The sequence below is a fragment of the Trachinotus anak genome, unplaced genomic scaffold, assembly GCF_046630095.1.
Source record: "Trachinotus anak isolate AG129_WGS33_773 ecotype Australia unplaced genomic scaffold, CSIRO_AGI_Tana_v1 ptg000018l, whole genome shotgun sequence".
Classification (NCBI taxonomy): Eukaryota; Metazoa; Chordata; class Actinopteri; order Carangiformes; family Carangidae; genus Trachinotus; species Trachinotus anak.
The window spans coordinates 16054700-16063683 of record NW_027273869.1 but is presented as its reverse complement, the minus strand read 5'-3'; positions in this window follow the sequence as shown (position 1 = coordinate 16063683).

Genomic DNA, 8984 nt, shown 5'->3' with positions numbered 1-8984 from the left:
CTCTGGAGGAACATCGTCATTGTCTCAATAAATGCCTTCCTGGTTATAAGACAATGATATAAAATAGCTAGAAAGTGCAGACGGATGCTTCCCCATCAATAATACTACACCCGTCTGGCCATTTCCCTGCATGCACCTGCACTACACACGCACAATGAAACTCAATCTCCAATAACTTCCACAACAGTAACACTAGATTTTTTATTGTATCAAACAGGTGGTGATGACCTCCAGGGCCAGTGAAATGCATGGCACCAGGCATGCTGCAAGACTGTGCATATGAGTGGCACCTCAGATGGGACAGTTGATCCTCAGCCTCACTCTCTTGTTTGTGTTTAGTTGGCACGTGACAGACCTGAGCAACAACAGCCCACCTCCAGAATAAAATCCTTACCATGCGTGCCGGCAGGTATGATGCACACAAACACACACATAAGTCGGACTACTGCAGACACACAATCATCGATGCTCAATTACCCTCTCCTGTGTTTAGACAGTAATGCTAGTCCGCAGGGTTTTGGGTGTGGAGAGCAACCTGTTGAGAATAATTCATGCGAGTGTCAAAAGTGGGAATCTCAGGATTCCCTTACATTTTGTGGGGGCCACACACGTATGGATGGACCCAACCTTCAGCCCATTTGTCAACATTATAGGGATCAATTGTAAATCACGTTTCATTTATTGCTTTCAGCCTAGTCAAGACAATCATAAATTTTGTTCACAGAAGATAAAGGGATAGAGTTGTTGGGGAATGTACACGCAAACTATTCAAGATCCTTATTAAGTTAATTGAATAGATAAGCCCTGGTTAAAGCCGTCCTCCATTACTGCTTTCTTAAGCTTTAAGGCACATAAAAGGGGATGCTAGTTTTCAGCATCCATTTCATCTGTGATTCCTTATTCATCTCTGAATAGCCCACCCTATTATTTCATGTCTTTGATGAGAAGTTTTTGTGTCTGATTTCCCAGACTGAAGGATTATTAAGCATTACGGGGCCTGAGATATGGTTTCAAAAGCGGATGCCACTCAGTATCAGTTGTCAAAGTTCATTGATAAGAAGAAACAAGCTGAAATCTGTTATCTTCCACATCAGATAAACATGGATTCAAGAGGAGATTTAGCTCAAAATAAGAAACGTGTTCTGACTGACGTCCTGATAATTAATCGTACATTCACTGCATTGTTATATACATCACATACATCACATCAAATAGATGAAATGTCATCCAGAATATGGTGTCCAGCATCATAACTGTACTGCATTAGCTGCAGCTCAGGAAGTAGAGCAGGTCGTCCACTGGTGGTTCAAATCCCGGCTCCTCCAGTCCGCATTTCTTAGTGTCCTTGGGCAAGATACTGAAGCCCTAATTGTACCATCGATGTACCATTGGTGTGTGAATGTGTGTGTGTGTGTGTATGGTAGAAAAGTGCTATATGTGTAGGAAAAAGCTCTGTATCACTGTGTGTGTGGCATCCATTGTAAAGACTAGAACAGTACAGTCTATTTAGCATAACAGAATCATTCAAATCAGGGCTGCAACCACAAATTATCTTCATTATTAAGTCAACTTTTGATTTTCTTGAATAATTGACTATTTAATCTATAATTTTTTTTTTTTTTGACATTTTTTGTCCAACCCAAAGTCAAAAAACCAAAGATATTGAAGTTTCAGTGATAGAAAATCCTCACATATGAGAAGCTAGAACTAAATATTTTTAATCAGCTCTAACTGTTGACCGTCTCTCATTGCTCTCAACACTTTACCATTCAAAACGTTAAGGATGACTTCCAGACATATAAAAAGTTTGGATAAACTGAAGATGTCCCACAAAGCCCATGTCCAATGATGTTGACTTTGGATGATATGCCTTTGGAAGACGGTGCACTTCTGAATCAACAGGATAAAACAGTGGTCTTGGGTAACAAAGGGTCTCTCCATAATGGCTGAGCCAGACATGGCTGTGTTCTTTACCCACTGTGGCTTTATGGCTATCATGTTAATGCCTGCATCCAGCCAAAGCTTCTGTACCCTTTGCTATCTGCTGCTTTCACGATAGACCCCATATAACCAATTATCCAGCGCAGCAGTGCCCCTTCTCTCACTCGTCAACGCTCACATTTATCAATATCCTGTTAGTTTCTCTTGGAGCCAGGCACTTTATCCCCTGCACCAAAAAAAAAAAAAAAGTCTGCTGTTGTTGTTATTCAAGAGTCTAATATTCATTGTAACAAAACACGCTTTGTTCTAGGCTCAGACACTTAAGGAAAAACTAATATTGGTGGATCATTGTCACCGCGGTTGCCATGGCTACAGTCACAGTTGCTGATGATTGGATTCATTCTGTGTTATCGCTGGCTACGTCCCCGACTCCCAGAGGCAGTGTGATATTAATGATAGCGATGTTCCACCATATCATTTACCGGCTGCAACATCAAAGCGGACCCTCAGACTGCCTTGATAAAAAAATAACTCAAAGACACTTCATTGATTTCCTTACTTTTTGTGCAATGAGTCACTTTTGAGAAATGCCTCTCATAATGCTTATCCTGCCTCATGAGGCACTTTTCAAAAAGTACATGAATAAGAGCTGGAGTGAGACGCACAGGGCCAGACAGGGGCCACCCGGGGTCAGCGTCTCACCTCACTGGCCAGACAAGGGGTCTCCTATCGTCTGCTGCCGGGTCAAGGCCAGTGGCCCCCTCTAAGTCCCCTTCAGTGGCTCTGTCTGGAAGGCAGATAGGGATACACACTGAAACACATGCACCCTGAACAGCGTAGGGCTAATCCATCACTCTCCTGAATGAGGACAGAATCAATCAGATCACTCCAAACTAAATCACCATCAGCTGTCAGGTGATAAGCTACAGGCGGTCACTCTCGGAGTGTAGAGAGGTGATGAAACGACAGCAAAATAGGGACGTGAACAGCTGGTAAAACCTGCTTGCCCTCTAGACTTGTTGGTGTTTCTTCCTCTTTGGTCAATACTAAGCACTCACTTATTATTCTTTGAATCCATTTGCAGGAACAGCGCTTTAAGCCTGTCTATCAATACCAGTCCATTTGCAAAGGGCTATTGACATTGCCTGACCAGTGTGCGACACTCTCATCAGGCCTCATAATGTAATGCTCTGAGGTCATAGAGAGTTGGTCGGCGAACGGGCAAGTTAGCGAGCTCTTACCCTCGCTAATTGATGCACTTCAGCCGCTCCGTCTTTGAACTGAATCCCTGCGTCGTCCACCAGAGAAAAGGCAGATGCCATCAGTGTTCCCTCCTCTTTTTTTTTTTTTTTTTTTTGCCTTTGAAACCCAAGCCCCCCGTCTAACCCTCAGCTCAGGGCACGAGTGAGAGGAGCCGTCTGTTAGCTTAGCTCGAGAGACAGCTACTCCCCGCTTTGTTTGACCAGCGTTGACTCTAGCCTGTGAGTGTGAGGGAGCCAGGCCAAGAAGATTAGCTGTGTTTTCAGTGGGAGATGCTATCATGCAGGCGGTAGGGTCCTGTGATACTGGCTGCTTCTGTCTCAGAGCTCGCTTGGCCCAAGGACGGGAGCATTTGTTTGTGCTAGACTTTATCCTCGACTGGCACTCTTCCAGCCCTGTGCTGTAATACTCCAAGGAATTCTAGGACTATGCGTTTCTGCATACAGGCCCGGAGTTTTGTCACTTCCTATCATGAAAATAACACAATAAGAAAAACTCATTTACACCAACATTTTTACAGTTGCTGTAAACATAGTGTGTGGCACTTTAATTCCTCTAATTCCTCTTGGAGTGTGGTCTCCAGGAATTTTGTGAGATTTTCACGCTTAAAAAAACTCAAATGCTCTGTGCATGGCACTCTGACAAGTTCTGCAAAGTGGTTTTCAGCTGTGAAAGAAATGTTCATTTTCAGCTTTGTGTGGCAAGGTAATGCTAATGGAAAGTCCAGTCTGTGCAGTCTGTGATATTGACATATAATCAGTTTTGTGCTCATAATCCAAGGCAGCAGTTTGAAAAAGAAGACTGAGAAGGCAGAAATAAGTAGTTAGCTTCAGAGATATATACTGTATATGTACTGTATATATATATATATATTGAGTATGAGCAGAAATAGTTACTGGCCATATGGATGGCAAAGTCTGGAAAGTTTGCTTTCATTTGCTAAAGAAGATTACATTTTCAAAATGCTATTAATAGCTTGTACTGGTATGACATGTGAAATTATTTCTGGCTGGTAATGAAACTGGCTAATAAGCAGTGAGACAGAGAGAAGGAATTTCTGCTCATTGTAACCACCTGTTGCAGTCACATGAGATGCCTTTATTTTTTCACTTTTCTGTAATGACTGGCTCCACTTCCTGCTATGACTGACAGCTTTTTGGGCAGTTCTGTTATACACTTGGGTAACAAAGCTCTTCTCATAAAAATTAGGTTTGAATATAATAGAAGCAAGTGATACTGTACTGCAGCTCCATTTTCCAAAGTGAGCACACAGCCTTAACCTTCTATTTTGGATCTATCTCTGATGAAAATCTGTATGAAAATTTGTCATTACTGTGTCAACATCTTTTCTAATAACTTTATTGAGATATGAGCTCTTTTTCCACTCATTCACTAGACCCTCTTTCCGGCAGAGTCAGTAGACTGGCAATCCTGGAGGTCAAAAGGTCGTGATCCCAGGTGAGGCATTGTCATCAGGCCTGTGACCACAGTACTTAACCTCTGATTGGCTAATTCATATTCCAGGTGTGGAGCTGGGTTATATATGGTGTGTCCGTCACGGTGCTCAGGGTTTCCTCTAAAACAGCCCAATGAGTGTGCAGCCTGTCTGAGGCAGGAGGTCCAGTTAAGCCAGGGGGAGGTGTTTGATGGGGGAGTGGAGCCAAAAAGAAAAAGAGGTCCTGCAGTTCATGTTCATTATCAGCTCTGTTTGTGACCCCCATGTCAGCACCAGTCCTAACTGGATCGGTCTACTAACACCTGCTAGAAGGAGAAAAATCACATGGACATGACCTGTGTGAACAGACTCCTACATGAACTGTAAGAGAACCTGATAGGCATGGTGGTTTGGGGTCTTGAGACTGTCAGAGATCAGTTAAAGACAGTCAGGATTCAAGAACAGCGGTGAAAGATGAACCACAGTAAATTGTATATTTCCAGCATTCAGTAAACCAGCATGTGATTATATTCCTGTGGTTTAATGAGGTACTGATATTATTCATATTATTTGGTCAATGTAATTAATTGTTATACATTCACCAGGTTGGGGAGTAATTTGTGCAGGATATTTCCATGATATATTTTTTAAGATATGTATGCTAAATAAAAACAAAATATTGTAATCTTCCTGTTCTTACAAACCATTAATCCACAAAGAAACTTTTTGAATTGAATGAATCAGTCCCTTCTTTAAAAAGGGTACGATCGCTATAGTTAGAATATATCTGCAGTACTTTGGCATTTTCATTATCTCTTTTTCACTTTCACTCCCTCGGCACATGATCAATTATTAACCTTGGAAAAAAATGTTTGAATCTCAGAGTGCCACTGGAGGAGATACTGACTGTCCCTGCTGGGATCACGTCCTACTTTATAGTTTGGAGTATTGAGGCACTTCCAAAGTGCAGAACTCCGTTTTTAGACTTTTCTTCCCCAATGAATTGTGGCTGCAGTCAGGGATGCAGGGCGATTTTACCCAGCTACATTTTTCCCTTAAATGCTGAGACATTGCTCTTTAAACCCATAATACAGCATCATAATAAGAAATGCAAAGCATGTGAGGCTGTATATAGAATATATACAAAACATAAATTCATGATTTAATTTAAAGGAATAGTTTGATATTTGGGAAACAAGTTTATTCACTTGAAAAGGAGTAAGCTCTTAGCTTAGCATACAGACAGGAAGCACCAGGAAACAGCTAGCCTGGCTCAAAGCTAAAAAACACGAATAATAACTCTAAATGTTCCACATTAACACATAATGTCTAATTTAACGGAGCTAGGTTAGCTGTTTCCCACTGTTTATAGTTTTCATGCTAACATAAGCTAACCACCTGTTAGCTTGAACATGTACAGAGGAAGTTACAGTGCCTTGCTAAGAGATAGTCCAGCCCCTCGAGCTGCAACTTGTCCTTTTTATACTTCGGTTTAAATTACACTGTTACTCCAAAAAGGCAATATGTTATACTATTTATACTTTTCAATAAGATCGTTGTGGCATCTTATACATATACACTCAGGTTGCGTCATAAGGATCCATTGTTTAGATGCAGAGTTCAGCCTGCAGAGCGTCTTTGGATTCCAGACAGATTTACGCTTCCCGCAGTCCATCCTGACTCCGCTTTCTCCTTCCCTGAGAGGCCAGGTCCTACAGTTTGAGTTTCTGCCCAGGCTATGCCATGATTCTCCCTGACAGCTGAGGCGTCAACCCCTTGACACTGACGGGAATTTATGGTCAGGATGCACAGTAGCTCTGGGGAGAGAATACACACTCGGGGGCACAGCGGGGACACGACTCCATTCATCTCGAAAATGTGTACGTTTCACTGCAGCTCGGAGAACGAGACCAATTATAGTTTGAAGTCAGGCTTAGTCTCATATTCTGTTATACGCCATTTCTAGCATCATCATTTTTCATACATCACCATTTGTCACTTTTCCTTTGCACTGTGACTAATTTGTTTGCATGAAAATGAAAAAATAAAGAGACAGTGATGGGGAATGCAGCACTGGTTTTGTTTTGGTTTTTTGACAACTATGGGATGCAAAATCTGTCTTACCTGACAAATGGTACACTGAAACCGAAACCTCTCACTCCAGAGAACTTAATGCACCATATTCATAGGTGCACACACACACACACACACACACACACACCCTACCCTATCATTTCTGCTGCATGACAAGCTCACAAACAGCAAACCAGTAATAAAAGCTACATTGCTTTCCACAAGTGACTACCCAAGAGAATAAATCACCTCTGAATTAAAAAACAAAACAAAACAAGAGACATCTCATGCATTCGTAATATTTTAACTGACAACAGGCATCAAATATTTTACGAGAGTATATTCATCATTTTTGTAAGGTTCCTATGCTTATGATTCATTTTAAATTAATAACGCTCCATAAACGAGGTTCTCTGGTGTAACTACAGTATGAGCTTTTTTCTAAAAACAAATTTTATACACCGACTGTATATTCTGCAGGATTTGCAGTAAGGAAATACTTTTTGGACATGAATATAACACTAATCAGGGTCAAATGATAAATATGGGGCATTATCTGACATTTTCAGACAAATTTGTTTTATTTGCTGGTCTCTATAATCATAATCATCAGCAGAGATTCCAGCAGAAACAGAAAGACACTGGGCCACATTTGATGTTTGGGCAGGACACTGGAGACTGGGGAAACCGTTGTTGGTGGTTTGGCCAAATAACAGAAAATGAACCCATTCTCTCTTATACTTAAAATCAGTGTGTTGATTTCTGATAAAAAAATATCCTGAACGCTCTCTGCTTCTTTTGTTCAAGCTGCCTCACCGGCAATTAAAGGCGCACACCTGTTACACCTGTGCTTCACCTGCTGTAAAAAGTCTGAATGGTTTCAGTAAAAAAAAGACCCATATTGAGTACACAGTTTGACTGACATAAACGTCAGTAATAAAAAAGTAGCTGCACAGGTGGGACCAATAACATTAAAGGAGCTATTTGTAAGTCTTGCTATTGCTACGTATGTTAGCATTAAGAGCTGTTTACTTGCTGCCAAAAGCTTTAGCCATTGTTCACAAGACAAGAGGTTATAATACAGTCACTCGGTATTGGAAAGTGAGGAGATGCTAAAGACTATGGATGCTATTCACTCCGAGGAGTAACTGATCATTATCACAAATGAAAATTAACCAACAATGAATTTGAATCAGATTTCTTAAAAATGTATTATATGTCACTCATGCTGTCTCAGTCTGTAATTATTTCCACTGGGACGCTGATATGAAAACTTCTCCCACTTGCCTGCTCTTAGTAACAGTCTGTGCAGTATGATGTGAATGCGGCATTACTGACAATTTACAGTCACACAGGTTATATGTAAATGAGATACCGTGTTGACTTGTAGCGTTTCAGACACCCTGACAAATGATGAAAAGCCTCTCAGCCTTCCATAACAATGTCACAGTAGCTGGGGGTTGGGGAGGGGAGGGACGTACATAGGTTAAAAGTAAAACCCCAGTGATTGTGCAACAGCGAGCTGTAGTACACACTGCTCAGAACCTAGGTTTGTGCGAGACTCTTCCCCTCGAGGTCCTTCTAAATTGGACTGATTCACACGTTGCCCTTCATATTTCCACCAGTAGTTAAACTGCCAGTCATCAGGGTTTGAAGGGTTACTATCCGACGCTGTGTTTGCCTTTCTGTGTGTGAAGCTACTGCTTGATGAGTCCTTCTTGTTTCATTTCATAACACAAGGTCACGTGGCCACACAAAGATAGGAATCCCTCACATTCCCGCCTGTGAAGTTTCCAATTGTGGACCTTTCGGGTTGCAGCAAAAATGCCACAGGCCATATATCACCTCCTTGCGGGCTTTTATCTTCTTCTTTTTATGAATCTGAGCCGAATGAGCCACGTTTCTATTTATACCGTCCTGTACATGTGTTTCTCAAAGCTGTTTTGACGCTGCACATTCCAATCTATTTATGTTGGGATTTTCTACAAGTTACAATTGGCCATACCGTTCCCATCGGCTAAAACAGGCACAACACATCTGAGCCGTGTATAAGAGTAAATGGTTTCTGTATATGACTGATATTATAATCTCAGTGGACAGAACTATTGAAGACTTTTACTCTGCATAAAAATGTCCCGCCTGCTCATTGACCAGCTTGTGTGGAGGTCAAAAACATTGTCAGAGGAACTTTTTCTTCAATAGAAAGTAGTTCCACTGAAACTGTTGACAGAGGTTGAACATTGTCCACAGTAATGGTGAACACCTATTCTGAAAA